At 42.6% G+C, this 19773-nt stretch overlaps 1 long non-coding RNA gene across 1 annotated transcript; it reads right to left on the bottom strand.

The window, feature by feature from the left end:
* Positions 1-12580: 12580 nt before the first annotated feature.
* On the bottom strand, positions 12581-19321 carry LOC142488613 (uncharacterized). Its single transcript, XR_012799533.1, has 3 exons — positions 19216-19321; positions 14244-14301; positions 12581-12656 (listed from the first exon to the last, which is right to left on the bottom strand). It is a non-coding gene; the product is annotated as an uncharacterized LOC142488613 (long non-coding RNA).
* Between the last annotated feature and the right edge of the window lie 452 nt (positions 19322-19773).

The raw sequence follows: 19773 nt of genomic DNA, 5'->3' as shown, positions 1-19773 counted from the left end.
CGCCCAGGCTCCCCGGCGGCGTGCCTCACTCCGTGCGGCAACCTCCACGGCTGCTCCCACACTCCCGGGTCGCGCGCGCCCGTAGGCTTCAATTTGCTTGCGCCGGGCGCCTGACTCCGCCTCCTCTGATGCGGCACGCGCATCACGCACTTCCCTGCCCCTGCTCCGTCAGGTCCGCCCCCCAGACCCTTCTCTCCTATCAGGCCCTTCTCCGGGCCGCTCCTCTGCTCCTCCCCTTACTCTGACAGGTCCCAGCTGCCCAGGCACCTCTCCCCTATCAGGTCCTCCCTCGGGCCGCTCCTCCGTCCCTCCCCTTGCTCCAATTGGCCCCAGCCTCCCAAACACTTCTCCCCTATCAGGTCCTCCCTCGGGCCACTCCTCCGTACCTCCCCTTCCTATGATAGGTCCCAGCCCCCTATTTAGTCTCCCCTCACCATTTCCTCTTTGCTCTGCATAGCTTCTGTACCTTGGTGCTGTCTGCTGTTGCCTGGCCCCTTCTGTCTTTCAGTTCCTGTTCCTGTCCCTGGATATTCTGCTGACCTCCCTGGATTTTGACCTTTGGCTTTGGACTTCGTTTACGCTGCTCTCTGGAACCCCTTTGAATTGGCGTTGGACATTCTACCTTTCAGACTTCTATATCCCCTGGACACGGCTTACGGACAATCTACTACGCTGCTCTCTCCACTCTACGACCCAGGCTTTAGGACACTCTACTATGCTGCTCTCTCCATTCCACGACCATTGGCTTACGGACTTTACCTTCCACCGCTGGAGTTGGCAAGTACGGTACCCTTTCTATTTTTGTTACCCGGACCATCTACGCTACTTCCACACTCCGGCCGTGCCCCCCGTTTACTGTTAGGTGTGTGGTATTACTCCTTTCCATCTCAGTCCCGGGGTCCGTCTGGCTTGTGGGCAGGCCGAGCATTACAACACTCTTCTAAATCTGTCTCAGCATCTCTGCTGCTGAAATTCCTTTCCTAGGTGCCTATTAAACTTTATATCACTCACAAAATTCTCCTCCTATCTTTTAAGGCTATACACTCCTCTCTCCCTCCTTACATCTCCTCCCAATTTTGTCACTATACGCCATCTCAACTCTTGTGTTCTGCTCAAGGATGTCGTATGTTTAACCCTTTTGTATCTAAAGCCCTCTCCTGCCTAAAACCTCTCACTCACTGCCCTACACCTCTGGAATGCCCTTCCCCTAAATATCTGACTGGCAACCTCTCTCTCCCCTATTAGTGCCTTTCTTAAAATGCACCTCTATAACTAAGTATATGGGTAGCTCCGATGGCTGATACTATAAATCTCTGATGCACTGACCTTGGCCCATTGCAAACGTACTTAGTACTTGCATCCTCTGTCTATCACTGTAAGTTCTCACCACTTACCACTTAGATTGTAAGCTCTTCAGGGCAGGGACTCCTATTCATATTGTTTTATGGCTATTGGGAATAAGTGCTTTAGACATAAAACAATTTCTAAAGTACGTATTCCCATTATGTTTTTTATTATATAACATGTATTACTTCTGTAAAGCGCTATGAACCTGGATGGTGCTATATAAATAAAGATATCATACATACATACATACATACAAGACCACACCTTGAATATGGAGTCCAATTTTGGGCACCACTCTTTAAAAAAGACATTATAGAACTAGAAAAAGTGCAAAGAGCCACCAAATTAATAATGGGGATGGAAAATCTGACTTATGAGAAGATGCTAGCTACAGGTAAATTAGATTTTTTCACATTAGAAAAGAAGCATTTAAGAGGCGATATGATAACTATATACAAATATATTCAGGGTCAATACAAAGTGCTTTCAAAAGAACTATTCATCCCAAGGGCAGTACAAACTATACATAGTCATACCTTAAGGTTGGAGGAAAATAGATTTCACCAGCAACAAAACGAAAGGGTTCATTACAGTAAGGGTAATTAAAATGTGGAATTCATTACCCATGGAGACTGTGATGGCAGATACAATAGATATATATATATATATTTATTATTTTTAAGTTGGAAAGGAAAGGTATACAGGGATATACCAAATAAGTAAACATTGGAAGAATTTTGATTCAAGGAGAAATATGATTGCCATTATTTGGATTCTGGAAGGAATTCAATTTCCCCCTTGTGAGACATCATTGGATGATATTTCACTGGGGTTGTATGTTTGCCTTCCTCTGGATCAATATACTGTAAATACAAATATAGGATAACTATATGTCATCTAAATGTAGCATAGGTTGAACTTGATGGACATATGTCTTTTTTAATTCTCAGCTACTATCAACTATATAAATATTAATTTTGACAGAAGAAATCGGAGACTCCTGGAGTGAGCGGATCTGCCTGTAAGTATAACATTCTAAAAATCTCAATGTTCTGATTGTTGAATAAAATTGTTTATACCTACTGACCCTGAGACTTTTTTGGGGGGGAAGATTAATTACATTTGGCAAGTGATTTCATTATTTTCAATATGCCTTCTGAATGAGGCTTTAAATGTAATTAAATTATATAAGCCACATAACCAAAAAGGTAAAGTCACACTCAACATTCAACACAATAAAACACATTTTAACAACTCATAAAACAATCACCAATTAACATCTCTCCTCATAAAAAGAGAGAGTAATGTCATGTTTTGAAAACTGCAGAGCCAAAACAAAATGAACGAACAGTATGGCTTTGTGTTTAACAACCCTATATTAACAAATAAATTACTCATACGGTAAGCCATTCTTCGAAGCAGCAGTTAACTTTCAGCTTCACCATTTTAAAATATTGTAGCCTTGGGGTGCATGTGCAAAATGGCTTTTTAATTCCTGTGCTCCCTGCATGCCTGAGCACTAAACCTGTATAGCTACCCCAATAACCAGATGCCCTTGTGCATATTCACCTAATCTTGTCTTGTAAAACCCCCAAGATGCCACCGAAAACACACAAAAAAAAGCAACACAAAGAACTGTCTGACATTTTCTGAAGGAGCGACTCCCGTCCAGGATGGTGGTACCTCCCCTCACAGTGGTCTGACTCGTAGCTCGACCCGAGATTCCAGGCCTCCTCTAAGAAAGATATCGAAGACTTCTACCAAAATATTAAGACAGCCCGAGTGGAGTCAGGGCAGAGATGTTCTCCCTTGGAGCCAAAGCTAACACCTTGGAAGTTCACCTGGACGAGGTTATCTCCTCACAAAACATGCTCTCGGAGGAAGTTCAAATAATGGACATTCTTAATAAGCAAGAAGACTATGAAAACTAATATTAGAATTCAAAACCTTCCCGAATCGATTGAAGATCTGGAAGAGTTTTTGCAGTATGGCCGGTTTTTGCAGTATGGCCGAGATTCTGCCTGCCGAACATGCAAGAATAAAAATACCTGTTGGACCGCATGCAGTGCCCTGTGGCCTAAACCTGCTGTGGGCTCATCATCTCGTGACGTGATAACGAGGTTACACTTCTCTCAAACCAAAGAGACACTGATGACCAATCTTTGGTAGACTAAAAATTCAGTTAATAAAGATATACAAATGCATGAATACTGAAACCTCTCCCCCCGCTATCCTGCTTAGAAGACGGAACCTAAATCAACTGGTGGACACCCTTCATGGGAAGAAAATACACTACCACTGTGAGTTTCCTTTCTGTTGAACGGTATTCCACAGTGGAAAGTCTTCAATTCAGTATCCGGTGGCCGCTGGAGCTTTCCTGAAAAATCTCTGCATCACTAAGGAAGAAACATCACCTCTGGGTAACCCTTCAAGTGCCTCTCCACCAGAGAGCAAACCGATATGGAAGCTGCCAGACAACGGGCCTATGAAGAGGGATCGACCCAGAAAACCACCACTTGAAGGAGTTCCACGCTCTACGTAACTAGACCACCCTGTCAAATCCTACCATGCTTATAAGCTAAGACTTTCAATGTTCTTGTTGATGCTTTGTATTTTAAAGCAAAATAAGGTGTGGCAAGAGAGACACACCGAAAAAGACCTCTTAAGTATGTGCACCCCACAAAGTAAAGAATATACAATTAATTTATGATCAATAAAATCTAACCTTTATTAAGTCAATGTACTGTATATATATGTACTGTAAAATCAAATATTAACACTCTTTAAATTCTAGTCCGTCATTCACAATAGTGCGTCTTGAGTATTAATATATGACTAGTAAAATTACCACCACAGAGTGTGAATGTGCCACCCAGCTAGTATAATGATTCCAGTGTATTCACTCTGTACAGGCTGGGACACCAGGAGCTAAACTTGATCCTACAGGGTTACATATCCTGAATTGCAGCAATTAATAACTAAGGCTTACTGACCCCAGATATAAAATAATGTGTATATATGTATATGTGTACATGTATATGTGTGTATAGAATGTTTACCAGAATGTCCCCCAGAATTTTTGAATTCTCGAGTTCCTTTCGAGTTATGAAAGACACTAGTCTGCCTCATATATCTACAGGCAGAGCAGTGCCTACACTTAAAGTAGCCCTTAAGGTTAGCTTGATTAAGAAAGGTGGATACCGGTGGAGTGGTATAGTGACTCCTCACTAGCATATTTTTCAAATTGGGTGCCCTTCTACTTGTAAGATTAACCCTATCACCCAAAATAGTGCGGAGATCCTGATCTGCCAGGAGGATACCCCAATGTTTTTGGAGAATGCCTTTAAGACTATTCCATTTGTGTAATAGGTTCCAATGTACCGAATCGTCTTAGTAGGTATTACTTTGGGTTTGGGTTGCAGCAGTTGCTGTCTCTCCAATTTATAGCTGCTATTGCGACCACGTTTAATTGCAGATTCACTCTAACCTCTTACTCTAAATCTATTGGACATATCCAATGTCTGAGCATTAAAGATATCCAATGATGAGCAGTTACGGCGGAGCCTGTATTTGTTTGTTTTTATTCCACCTCTACATCCTATATACATCTTTCTGTTACTAATTTTGACCCACTATATGATGTATACTCATGTATATCTCCTTAAGTTTCAGTGCTTTCAAGTCTCTCTTGTACATCCTTCGCAACAGATGACGCGCCTACCATACAGCACCGCTGATTGGCTGTTGCTTGAGAGACAGAATTTGGCACGAAATCGGAGCCCTTTAAATAGCGCTCACTGACTCATCAGATTTACGCTCCCGGAAGAAGCCTCACGGCGAAACGGCCGTCGGAGTTGTCATACCTCCACATCCCCCTGACCCGTGCATGCTCTGTACAGTGTGATGCCTGCGTTTATTCCAACTACATATCCGGACTGATGCTGGGGCGCCCTATACTTGCTGCTGGTTACTACTTTGTTTTGAGACTGGAACGCTGGGGGTCTGTATTTACTGCACATTGTGCTCCACCTTGGACCTCCTCCCTACCTTATCTATTATATGCCCGCAGTGCGTTATTAGCATCAGGACTCCTCTGTACATCTCAGCATCCTCAGGGTCTCCGTCATCATACCTCTGTTGGCTTTGTTTACATTATTTACCATCATTATCCAAGCTACCTAGGTTACTGCTGTTTATCTTTCAATTTCCCCCATGTTAGTACCTTCTTTGCCTCTTATCTCATGTGCTATATTATGCAGCATTTAGTTATTTTCTAGTTGCTTTGCATGTAGGTTATTGGCTCACAGTGTTATTTTTTTGATTTATTATTTTATTCTTTATTTAGTACTGTGTTATTTGGTTTTTCCATTTATTTTTTGAGTCCCTATCCACCCTATGATCGGCCGATCGTTATTACATTTCTAGGGGAATTTTCTTTTCCCCTAGTCTTGTTTTGTTTCATTGGGACCCTTATTATATGGTTTTTCTATGTTTGGGGTTTTTTTTGTTTAGATATTATAAGTTCCATCATTTAAAGCACTCATTTATTATTGTGGTATGTGTTTTGGTATGTTTTAGTTATTTTATCTTGGCATTACTAATAAAATCCATTTTTCTATTTTCACTATATATTTTTTGAGTGCTCCTTTTTGACCCTCTTTTCTTCTCCTGTGTTTTCATTGTCTTTGGGTCGGTAGGACCGCCAGAGGGTAATATTTACCCTGATGTCTGGTTTTGTGTATTATTTGACTATTTTGAGCTGATTTGACTGCTGATTTGACTGCGGCATCTATTTTGTGTGTTGTATATATATATATATATATATATATATATATGCAAATATATATATATATATATATATATATATATATATATATATATATATATATATATATATATAGATATAGATATAGATATATATGCCAGTTGCTATAGCACAGAAATTAATAGCTAAATATGGCTGCCCACAGGGACACAGTTGTAGGTGTAACTATCAGCAGTCATGAGTGGTTAAGATATAGGATATAGACAGGACGAATGCGTGCCTTGTTACAACAATTTGGCCAAAATGTTAAACTAAAAGACCATTTTATTTAATAGATATTTATACATATATATTTAGGCACTGTACCGTGTATGAGTTTCACTGGATGTGCACTGAGCTCTGTTTGTGTTTTATGTTCTGTCTCTGGTTTTAAATATATATTGCCATGCTCAGTAGCACTCCTCTGTGACACTCATATGCTTATATATATGTTGTGGCTATTTTGGGGGTTCAATAGGAGCTTGTTAGGTGTCCAGTATGTTTTGCAATTCTTGTTCAGCTAGTCTTAGCTGATTGGAGGGTGGCAACCTCCTACCTAATTGAAGCTTACCCCCTCCCACATGTAAATGGTTAAAAGCTCACTCCATAGCATCTCCCACTCTCAGGGGAACTTGCTTGATTGCAGTATGATTGTGACAAATCTAATACAGAGTGCTTTTCCTGGTAATGTACAGGTTAATAAAAGCTTCAATCAGACTTAGAACTTTGCAACTAATATTGACAGATTTATTATAAATCAGTCTTCCTGGTATTGCACAGGTTATTAAGAATTTATATTAGTGTTAGGGACCCTTGAGAATGTGGTCTGCCGTGCAGTGGCTCAGGGGCTTACAACAATTTGGCCAAAATGTTAAACTAAAAGACCATTTTATTTAATAGATATTTATACATATATTTAGGCACTGTACCGTGTATGAGTTTCACTGGATGTGCACTGAGCTCTGTCTGTGTTTTATGTTCTGTCTCTGGTTTTAAATATATATTGCCATGCTCAGTAGCACTCCTCTGTGACACTCATATGCTTATATATATGTTTTGGTTATTTTGGGGGTTCAATAGGAGCTTGTTAGGTGTCCAGTATGTTTTGCAATTCTTGTTCAGCTAGTCTTAGCTGATTGGAGGGTGGCAACCTCCTACCTAATTGAAGCTTACCCCCTCCCACATTTAAATGGTTAAAAGCTCACTCCATAGCATCTCCCACTCCCAGGGGAGCTTGCTTGCTTGCAGTATGATTGTGACAAATCTAATACAGAGAGCTTTTCCTGGTAATGTACAGGTTAATAAAAGCTTCAATCAGACTTAGAACTTTGCAACTAATATTGACAGATTTATTATAAATCATTCTTCCTGGTATTGCACAAGTTATTAAGAATTTATATTAGTGTTAGGGACCCTTGAGAATGTGGTCTGCCGTGCAGTGGCTCAGGGGCTTACAACAATTTGGCCAAAATGTTAAACTAAAAGACCATTTTATTTAATAGATATTTATACATATATATTTAGGCACTGTACCGTGTATGAGTTTCACTGGATGTGCACTGAGCTCTGTCTGTGTTTCATGTTCTGTCTCTGGTTTTAAATTGTTACTGGATGTACCATATGATAAACCTGCCGCAGACATGGGAGGATAGTACACTGTTCTACTTAGTACTGGCGTGCCGGGCCTTGATATATCAGAAACCCATCATTGGAGCTAGTCACTTGTAATTGCAGCAGGAGGATATGTTTGGCTGCTTACTACAGCTTGTTCCAGACACCCTGGAAGACGCTGTAGTAAACAGAGACGCATACATCGGGTTTTGCTTAAGTCACTATTCGGCATCTTGCACGATTGGTCAGTGCGGATGCCTGGGTCTCCCCTGTGATGGGCATGGGTAACCAGGCTATACAAATACAGGTTAAGCCCTCTGGTTACCCTTGGGCCCATGGGTTCCTGGCAGCTACCTAGCACTATAAGCCAGGGGCCAGGTAACATCACATGCAAAAGTTAAAGTGACCTCTGCTTTTCCACTTTTCATGTTCCCTTTACCCCAGATTCATGAAACTTTCTGTTTGTAAGTCTTAGGTGGGATATTTGGGCAAGAATGTTATTATTTTGTTCGCAGGAGTTCGGGGACTGGAGCTACCGGTAGTAAGTTAATTCTACCTGGCGAGCAGGCATGATTTGCCGGTACACAGGTGGAATTACACTGGGGCTGCCCCGTGTCCCCCAGGTTTTCGAGCCCTGATATCTCAGTCCTATATCCCTTACAGTCATGAGTCTCCCCAAGGTCCCCAAGGTATTAAAATATGTTTTATGTGCGTTAAACATTTATTATAAGGCTCTATGCAGTCTGCCAGGGTGTCTGCTTAAGGTGCCAGCAAGTCTGCTTAGAGTCCGTAGTTCAAAGAGGAGACAGGATGTTGACAGGTGTCGGGGTGCTAAGTGGACGGGGCAGGGCGAGTACTGAGTCCGGAGAACAGAGACCCCCTGCGTGGAGAATCCTCTGGTCAGCCAGACTTAGTGGAGCCTGCCCAGTAAGAAAGCCTACCTGGCAATGGGTTGACTGGGGGAAGCGGCAGAATGTAGGAGCGTTTTCCATTGATCAATTCATATGTCCCGCCCATGGGGAATCCGCCTTGGCACACCCCTCCTCTGACGTCAGCCAAGAGATGAGCCTCTGTTTTTATTGGCTATTGGGATAGGGTTCCCATGCTCTGATTGGTTACCCATCCTAACTCCATGCTAAGGATTGCTTAGTGGAGTGTATGTAAGGAAATGGCCGAGGCAGAGAACCAGACCATCCAGACCTTCCAGTGACTTGCGTCGACGAAGCTAAAGCAGGCTTTCAAAGTTGTTCTGTTGCGAATGACAGAGCAACCGGCTTCGTTTTGAAGCTAGGAAAGTTTGCCTCACAGAGACTAAGTCCCATCTTTTGCGCCCATGTTCTGAGAATCGAACGGAGCGGCCACGGCAAGGAATTTAAGCCGAAAAGAGGACAAGGAGAACCGGGTATATATCCCGGTCAGGGTAAGCTCATCCAAGCGGGCGCCTGCACCTAGGAAAGCCTAGATTTTTTTCCCCAGACTCCCAGTAAGTGTATTTTTAACTGTTCCTTGTGTAATTCTTTTGTTGTACGTGGATTTACCAAAATAAACACAATTTGTTTTTACTACCTTGTTTTGCCTAATGTATGATCCCGGTAATATATAAATGGTGTTAAATGTTCCTTGTCTTCCATGACAGGCTTTTTTCTGGTTGCAGCCATGGGATCCTTAGGCTCTGGGCTATAAATTCTTGTAGGGATTTATAGCACAAAGAAGAGCTCATAGATTGCAAGCTCTCAGAACAAGTAGTACATGTACGCACAATTTACACACAGCAGGAGAAAGTACATTGTTCTTTATCACTAAAGTTTAGTGCCCAAAGGTGAAGATGTCTCACCGGTCAGGACGGTATCGGTCCTGGGATCGCCAGAGAGTTATGACCCGGTGTGAGGGTTACGGACTCCCGACGGATGGTCACGCTAAAGCTCAGCTCGAGGAGGATCTGGAGCACCACGAAGCTGGTATGGCTTCTCCCCTCTGGCTACTGCTGCCCCTGCTGCAGATATTACAGCTATCATTACAGCCATGGCTGTCGGGATTACGTTTGAACAAAAGTTGCAGCTGATCGCGGCTGCCCAAGCTGTTCAGATGTCTCGTCCCTGCTGGGACCCCAACCAGCCCCAACCCCAGAGGGTGTCTTACCACAGCTTTGTAAGGGATCGGGGAACATGCGCCTTACAGCGGGTCCCCGTCACCGGCTCCCAGCAATGCCGCGCGTTCCAGGCCCCCTCCCCGCTGTCTCCTTACCCACTCCGGTCGGATACCGCTTATGTCCTCCGCGGCGCATGCTGGCTCCGCCCACACGCTGCCGGGGCGCGCGCACGGGAGTATTACAGGGTGCGCGCACCCGTTCTCTTCTGCACTCCTCCTGCAGCCTGGGCTCCACCTTTTATCAGCAGGAGGCTATTCCCACTAGTGAACACCACGCTAGTCATCTGAGCCTATCCCTGGGACCGCTCAGTCAAGCCCCCGCTCCACCTCTTGCTCCCATTGGTTCTCCACATATATAGTCCCCCTCTCCTTCCTCGCTCTGCATAGTTTTCATGTGGCTCTAGTAGTACGGAAGTCTATGCCTGGCTCTCTTGTGTTTTGCAGCTCTCGCTCCAGTCCCTACCCTCGTTTGATACCCTTGGATTTGATCTCGGCTCTCGTTAGACTTCGTGTACCTCGCTACCCCCTGGACTCGGCTTTGGACCTCACTACGCTGCTCTCTCCTGCCCTTGACCTACGGCTTTCGGATCTATACCTTCGGACCTCTGGCGACCCGGACGCGGCAAGTATCTGGCTAACCCTTTCTCACCAGACTCGGCAACGCATCTTACCACACTCGGGCTCGCCCTCACTGCTGTGGGTGTGTATTATACCCTTACCCACCTCAGTACTGGGGACTGGCCAGGTCTGCGGGCAGTCAAGCGTTACAAGCTTTCCCAATTTTGTGGATGGAAATTATGACATTGACGGCTTTTTGAAAGTTTTCAAGGACCAGTGCGGAAGGTTCCGTGTCCAAGCCCGGGACCAGGTCCTGCACTTGTCACCCCTGCTGACCAGGAGAGCCCTGAAGGCTTTCCAGGGAATCCCAACAGTGAACAGCCAAGACTACAACCATGTAAAGGCAATTTTACTTGACCGGTATGCACTCAATCTCAAGGTTTACCAGGGATTGTTCCAATCTGGGGAAAAAACTAACAGGGACACTCACCTGTAATTTGTAGCCTGGCTAGCGTGGCACGATACTCGGTGGATCGAAGGGTGCAATGCGACCAAATACGGAGACTGCTGGACCTCTTATTCCGGGAGCAGTTTCTGCAAAAATGTCTGCCTAAGGTCATAGATTGGGTAGTTGTCCACAAGCCCAAGACCTACATTGAGGCCGCCCGGATGGTGGATGAGTTTGTGACAACTCGCCTGCAGTATGCCAAGCGGGCACCCAGGCCTACCGGGGCCACCTCGGCTCGGGTGCCTATGGCGCTGGGGGTTGCTCACCCTGCACCTGTCTGGAGACCAAACCTCCTGCCATGAAAAATGCAGCCAAGTCCACCGAACTTGTGCTTGAGCAGTGGTGCTATCAGTGCCATAGGACAGGCTATCTGAAGCCAAATGGTCCCGAACTGCACCGTTCCAGCAACCCCCCTCCAGGGCAATGTATCCAAGCAGCAAAAGCAGTCGCCTACGTGGGACTGGTACACACCAAGGAGCAGCAAGCAGCCATCCACCAGGTACAGCTGAGGACTCAGGCGGCGGTCTCTACACCATCTACAGACAGCACAGTGGAGGAGACAGACGGTCATCAAGTTGCAGCAGTTGAGCTGCAGGTCAGCGATGTCCGGAGGAAGCATTTGCTTCCTGTGACCATCGGAGATCGCCAAGCGGTCGGCCTTATCAACTCCGGTGCTTCAATTACCATGTTGCGACCTGATATTTTTAGCCCCTCGGATCTACTCCCTGGACCAGGGATGCAGGTCACTATGCAAGACAGGGGACCAAGATCAATCCAGGTCACCCAGGTGTTTCTTGACTGGGGTGCCGGTCGAGGAGTGAGGGATGTGGGTGCCACCCATCTGTTCTTTTGCGGAAGAAGCTGCTCCTGTGGCTGCAGTCACAAGGTGCCAAAGTTGGACACTTGCCCAGGCAGGGGAGCCTTTGATACCCCTGCCCACTGAGGAAATCACTGTCCCCTTGCATTTAGGAACAGCGACTCCTGAGGTCCCCGCAGAGACCGGGCAGGTAAGCCAGACCGAGTCTATACTGCAAGACAGGATATGGACCCACAGGGCAGAGGTAGGGAGTGATACACTGACCTTGGCCTGGGATCAGAGGCCTGGGATGCAGGGGTAGTCAGGTACGGTTCCTGGGTCGAGGCAGGCGGAAGGCAAAGGGTAGTCAGGTCTGGTTCTGAGGTCAAGACATGCAGCAGGCAAAACACAGGCAAGGAAGAGCTCAGACAGTGCTCGTGCAAAGTACTTGTTACCTTGTCCTGACAGGGCGCAACTGCCTGCTATTTAAAAGCCAGAAGCAGCTGCTGGCAATGAGGGCCAGAGAGAGGCTCACTTCCTGTCAGGAAGTGAGGAGCAGGAATTGCAAGGAAGCAAGATGGCCACGGTAGCTACAGTGAGGGTGAGAGGTCACTTCCTGTCGGCAGCTATCTTAGGTTTCCATTTTTTTCCACAGGGAATTCTAACTTCACCTTGTTAATCCCCAAACTCTGTGTTGCACACCAGCGTAGTGCACAGGTGTACAAACCTTTTTCAATGCACTCCTGATGGTGTGTTGGGAAGTTTGACTTGAAAAGTGTAAATAATAAATAAATATATAAATACTCACACGGTCTTGTCTGAGTAGAGGCTCTTCAAAGGTTTCTTTTCACTCCTGGTTCCGTTGTAACGAAGGCTCTCCCTCTCTAAAAAAAATAGCAGCCAGGTAAATAATAAAACACTTACAAATGTATTATAGAACAAAAAGTAAACACCAAAAAACACAGAGGGTATATACGGCTCACTAAATGGGGTAAAGTGATAAAAATATGAATTTCGCCCTAAATGCCTAGATTGGCATTGGGTGCATCAGATGGGCTGACTGTAATACTATTACCAAAATTAGAGAGAGGGATGTGTTACCAGCCCCCTCCCTAGCTAGAAACCCCCCATTTAGATGCACTCCTGGGCTATTAAAACATAACATTTATTATAACAATTAAAAGGAACTACACATATATAAAGATCATGAATCATGAAAAAATAATAATAAATCGTCAAGTGAATTAAAATATGTAGGAGCAGGTCTGGTACTGGTGAAGCTGACTATCAGGTGTATAGCCCTAGTGTCAAATAATGTCATCTTAGACAACTCCTAGAATTAATTTGGCAATCAATCCACCTGTAGAACCTAACTAAATGTAGGGCAACTAATCCCAATTGGTGTGGCTGCTTAAAATGGTATTGATGTGCTCATAATGTAATAAGGTGTTAGCCCTCACACAGCATACCTAAAACCCAACCAAAGATTGCAATGTATGAAGCGAGCCGCAAACATGAGAATAACGTAATAATCAGATGGTAGAGGCTAAGCTAAATATAAACGCCCTGCTAACCATGGCACAGCTCCAACATCACTGCATAATTTTACTCCTAACAACTATATGATGGTAGTTAACAGTGATGCGGGTCAGCTTAGTACAATCATTGGTTGGTGGTAAGTGGATTAAAACTGTGTGGGGTAACATCAGCACACCAAAACCAGTAGGAAAGGTATAACAATTGGAATACTCATAAAGTACAGGAAGAGATTGGAGACCAGTATCAATGCTATAGCAGCAACAATAAAAGGTTATTGGTAGTCACCTTTTCTCTAAAATGCATTGATAGGGCGCACAGCCTGTCATGAAAACTGCTAAGGTAGCAAGAAAAAAATTGACTGCTACTATGATCACAAAAATTGTGCACAGCTGTGTATTAGTCTATCAGCAAGCGTAACATGGTATGACCCAGCAAGCAAATGAACACTATGATCTCATATATGCACACAGCGGTGCCTAACAGGGGGAAAATCCCTCAGTATCCAATGCAAATACATTCACAATGTAGCTACCACACGAGTAACAAGTTGCCAGCGACACACAGTTTCCAAACCCTCCTCAGTGAAGACGTCACTGCGTCATTACGCCCTACGCGTTTCCCTCCCGAAACGGAGTTTCGTCACGGGCGGATGATTGACACATAGGGCGGGACTAGCTTAATATAGCATGCAGGGTGGTCATAGAAACCCTACTCCAATCGCAATATTTGTTTTTGTTAGTGTGCCTTTGTAAAGGAATTACGACCCCTGGTGTCAAATACATGTCATTAAAAGATAGACTGTTGTTAGAATATGATAAAATATAATAGAAGAGATAATATCATTGAGAATAATTACCAAAACGGATACCAATAACATAGATGGAGGATTATAATAATCTTAAAACTGAAAGACAGAGATGTAATGTCCATACCATTGTGAAATCACCTTGGAAGGGTAGCCATAGCTCAATGGTTGGTACATAGTTCAATCTGGGGAGGAACAACAGATATAGGGTACTTTACATGATGTAATGTATATAGCGTAGCTGCCACAAGATAAATATACTAATGCAGCGTCTTATATACAGAAGGGATAAACGTAAGAAGGTGGTTACAGAGTGCGTTACTAAATGAAGGGCGTATATGTAAAACCCTCATTTAGTCCATATGGGCTGAGAGTCTTTAATTGATAAATCCATTCAGCCTCCCGCTTAAGCAACCTATTATCCACATTACCACCCCTCATGCTGGCATTGATTTGATCAATGCCCATGAAGGTGAGACATTTAATGTCTCCATGATGAAAATTGTTAACGTGGTGAGCTACTGGAGTATCCAGTTTGTTTTGATAGAATTAACATGCTCGGAAACTCCCTGATGGTCTTGCCAACGTATCTATGCCTACAATCACAGGTAATCAGGCATATGACGTTGGTAGTCTTACAGTAGATATATTGTCTAATATCGTATTGAATAGATTTGTCGATATTAAAAAAGGTCTTGGCAGGTGTGATATATTCACAGGCTTTACAATTTTTACACTGATACATGCCCTTCAATGATGATTTCAACCAAGTCTGATTGGTTTGACGTTGGAAATGACTATGAATTAAACCATCTCGTAAATTTGCTGATCTTCGACTTGTTATACTCGGGGTATCATTCAATACTTTATTCAGATCTTTATCAGATTTTAGAATGTGCCAGTGTTTGGAAAAAATAGACCTAATTTGTTTCCACCTATAGTTGTAGGTTCCAATACATCGAATTACAGTACTTGTTGGTCTGATAGAAGGTGCCAGCAGGTGGTCTCTCTCACTCTTTAATGCTTCATTATAGGCAAATTTCCGAGTTCCCATAGAGTAACCACGATTCAAGAATCTCTCTTTAAGATCTTTCGCCTGAAGATGGAATTCTTGTTGCGTTGAACAGTTACGTCTTAGGCGTAAATACTGCCCTATAGGAATCCCCTTAATAAGGGAGGGTGGATGATGGCTAGTGGCTGCCAACAGGCTGTTAGTTGATGTCTTTTTCTGAAACACTGTAGTCTGAATAGCATTGTCTGCATCTTTGCTCATTTTTAGATCGAGGAAAGTGATCTCTTTGGCACTGTACTCAATGGTCAATTTAAGGTTAAGGTGATTAGAATTCAGTATGTCAACAAATTCTGTCAGTATTGGTAATGGTCCATTCCAAATGAGCAGAATATCATCAATGTATCTTAGCCAAAGTTCGATGTAATCTGTGTAGATCTTTAAATCATCAGCGAACACATGTTGGTCCTCCCACCAGCCCAGGTACAAATTGGCATATGTAGGGGCACAAGACGTGCCAATTGCAGTGCCCTGGGTCTGGTGGTATAGAGTCCCATCGAACAAGAAGTAGTTGTGGAACAGGACAAACTGTAATAAGTCCATTAGGAATACATTGTGACATGTGTAACTCTGATCCTTAGTTGACAAGAAATGTTGACATGCTAATAACCCGTTTGTATGGATAATACTGGAATATAAAGATTCTACGTCTAGTGTAACCAATAGAGTGTTTTCATTCGTGTGAATGCCATTCAGTCGCAAAAGTGTATCTTTTGTGTCCTTAATATGGGACGGTAGTGCAGTCACAAATGGACGTAGAAGTCTGTCAAGGTAGATGCTACTGTTTTCTGTTAAGTTATTATTACCCGAAACTATCGGTCTGCCAGGTGGTCTCTGCTGATCTTTGTGTATTTTAGGCAATATATAGAAAGTTGCCGTTGTTGGAGACATTGGTGTTAAAAACTCAAGTTCTTTTTATCAATGACTTTATTTTCCATGGCTTTTTGCAATAGTATGTTTAACTCAGTCTTAAATTGGGTAGTGGGATCCCGATCTAAGATACAGTAGCTTTTTTTATCTCTAAGAATGCGTTTGCATTCCTTGACATAATCATCAGTATCCATTATAATGATATTTCCACCTTTATCAGAAGGTTTAATCGTGATATCCGTATGTGCCATTAATTCTTTGAGTGCAATGTTCTCTTCCTTAGTAAAGTTATTACTCATATGTCTCATAGGTTGCATTTTTTACAAATCCTTTGTGACAAGATCAGTGAAGACCTCTACTTGAGGGCAAATTGTCATTAGTGGTGTAAATTTGCTTTTGGGTCGAAAATTTGTAAATGGGCCTTCGTGACTGGTTCTTGGGGTCTCATTGTCATCCAGGAGTGATATAAGAGCATGAATGTGTGTTTGATCTGTTTCAGAAAAGCCTGTATTTTCAACCTCACGTCTTGCTTTTTTAGCATGGAATTTATGAAGGAGCAATTTACGCGAGAGCAGGTTGAGGTCCTTAACCCAATCGAACAGATTGAAATCTTTAGTTGGGGAGAAAGATAGACCCTTCTCCAATAATGAAATATGGTCATTCGTTAGTTACATTTTAGGTAAGTTAAAGACTCTCAACCTGTCCTCTTTGCCTATGCTTCCACTTACTTCCTCCGTTGACCTTGTCCCGTTCTTGCTTTTTGTTTTCTTTTTTCCTCGCCTGGTTGGTCTTGTGCGAGGGGGAGACCTAAAAAAGCTTCTCTCCCTTGCATAAGGTTTGAGGGGTTACTATTTGATGGTTTAGGACCACATTGTCCTTGTTCATTGGCCCCCAACTCTGTCTCTGAATTTTCTGCCTCTGATGATGAATAGTTTATTGTATTCTGACTTCTCTTTTGAGATGATTTATAACTGTATACTTTATTTGAACTGTAATCTAGACTATCTCTTTGATATTTTCTATGTTTACGATCTTTAATTTCATTTTTAAATTTAGTTATTTCTTTATGTAGTTTTGTCTCCATTTCCTCAAATTGCGTATGTGTTCTAAAGTCGTCCAGCTTGCTAAATTGATTTTCTAGATCTTTTTGTATGGTTACCAATCTAGTTTGTTGTGTCTCTGCTAAAAGTTGTATTAATGCTTGTGAGCAGGAAGAAAGAATAGTCTCCCCTTTCTGTGTAAATTCAGGTGAAGTTATATGATATGCTGGTACTAGGCCAATTCACAGACCTCTTGGTATCATATTCTTAGTCTCATAATTCTGCAAGATTGACACTTCCCACCACGTTTGGATTGGGGATTTAAATAATTTGTTAATAGATTTGAAATATTCAGTAATATTATCTGATTCAGTCGTTGCAGTATATGTATTTTCCAATGAGAAGACACTCTGAGCCTCATCATGCCATGAGTTGGTATCCCAACTTGTTGATAAAAATCCAGTCATTTTATAATTGAAGATTAATTAATCTCTAAATAGAGTAAGGAGCTGTATATGAATAAGGGATTCACAGGTTCCCTATAAGTAAATACCAAAAAACACAGAGGGTATATACTGCTCACTGAATGGGGTAAAGTGATAGAAATATGAATTTCGCCCTAAATGCCTAGATTAGCATTGGGTGCATCAGATGGGCTGACTGTAATACTATTACCAAAATTAGAGAGAGGGATGTGTTACCAGCCCCCTCCCTAGCTAGAAACCCCCCATTTAGATGCACTCCTGGGCTATTAAAACATAACATTTACTATAACAATTAAAAGGAACTACACATATATAATGATCATGAATCGTGAAAAAATAACAATAAATCGTGAAATGAATTAAAATATGTAGGAGTAGGTCTGGTACTGGTGAAGCTGACTATCAGGTGTATAGCCCTAGTGTCGAATAATGTAATCTACTCCTACATCCCACTCTCTAATTTTGGTAATAGAACAAAAAGTAACACTCACAAATTATTGCGACCAAGTTGGCTTCCTCCCTGGTCACAAAGCAGCCAATAATAGGCGACGAATAATCAATCTTATGCACATCGCCAACATTTCCAAATGCCACTTGATGCTCCCTTCCTTAGATGCCAAAAAGGCCATTGATTGGACCTATATAATTTCCACCTAAAAATGCTTTGGTTTAGATGGTAACTTTCTTCAGGGGATCACTGCACTTTATTAAGCAGACTGCAAACTACCTTCTGACACAATATATATCCAGAGTGGTACCAGAAAAGGAGGCCCCTTTTCTCCTTTACTCATCGCGCTCTGTATCAAGTCTTTAGAGCTCATATCAGGGAGACCTCTGGCATTCATGGTATTCCCGTGGGTCCAAAACTTTATAAAGCCTGCTTATATGCAGATTATATTCTCTTGTCTCTTTCCAGTCCCCGAACTTCTTAACCAAATCTGTTCCAAGAACTGAGCAGTTTTCATTCTTTATCAGGCTTTAAAATTAATCATTCTAAATCAGAAGGGCTCAACATTAACATTCCTAAAGAAACAGTCAAGTTACTGTCCCTTCATTTCAATTTCAAATCAGATGGGAAGACCAATTTATTAAATATCTAGGCATTCACTTTACCAATTCCTATTTCTCGGTATATCAGACTTCCCATCCTTACTGAAAAAAAATAAATCAGGTTTAAAAGATTGGTCGAAATTTCAAATATCCTGGATCAGTCATATTTACGTGATAAAAAATAATGTTCGAGGATTCTTTATCTCTTTTACACATTACCCATCCCAATCAGACATTCAGATATAAAAGACTTAGAAACCAAAGTTTCTCAATTTATTTGAGTAAGTGACCTAGGATTAAAAAAACAGATTCTATGTAAACCCTTGCATGCATGAGACCTTGCCCTCACATGTATTTCAGCATACTACACAGAAGCCCAGGATAGCCAGATGGTTATGTGGCAAAGCGACCCAACACAAAATGTATGGGTTGAAATTAAATCAAAGACCTGACATCCTCCCTACTCCACATTGACAAATTACTTGGGCAACCTGACCTCCGCTATGTTAATTTATGGATTTTGCTCCCAACTGTCAAACATTCATTAAAAATCTGGAAACTCATATGATAAAACCATGGTCTTACCTTTAAAAAATTGCTGTTAACCTCATTCCTCGAGAACCCTGACCTCCCCCAGGGCAGAAGCAAGCTGACTTCAGGTTATGGACTTCAAAAGGAATAGGTAGGATTAATCACCTATGGGTGAAAGGCAAAATGATCTCTTTAAACGAGCTTTCCCAAATCTGAATGTTTTCACTTCCTCCAGCTGAGGAACTTTATTCAATAATACCACCTGGCCTCATCCCACTCGACCTTTGATCTGAAAGGCTATATAGCAACTTTTTTAACAGTCCCAACATAGGCAAACCAAAGCATATTGATCAATGGGAATCAGACGACTAGAAAGACATCTTTGAGATAATCTCAAAAAGGTTCCATATGCGTAACCATCAAGTGAAATGCAATTAAACTTTTAATGCATTGGTACTTAAACCCCCCTAAGCTTGCTTCTACTGTATGTATCCAAACTCAGTTCCCGATGTACCAGGTGCTTCGGACAGAGAGGCAGCGTCACGCATATGTGGTGGATGTAACCTGAGGTCGCAAAATTGTGGCAAAAAGTAAAAAGTTTAGTAAACAATA

The sequence above is a fragment of the Ascaphus truei genome, chromosome 2, assembly GCF_040206685.1.
Source record: "Ascaphus truei isolate aAscTru1 chromosome 2, aAscTru1.hap1, whole genome shotgun sequence".
Classification (NCBI taxonomy): Eukaryota; Metazoa; Chordata; class Amphibia; order Anura; family Ascaphidae; genus Ascaphus; species Ascaphus truei.
This window is presented reverse-complemented; position numbering and strand designations above follow the sequence as displayed.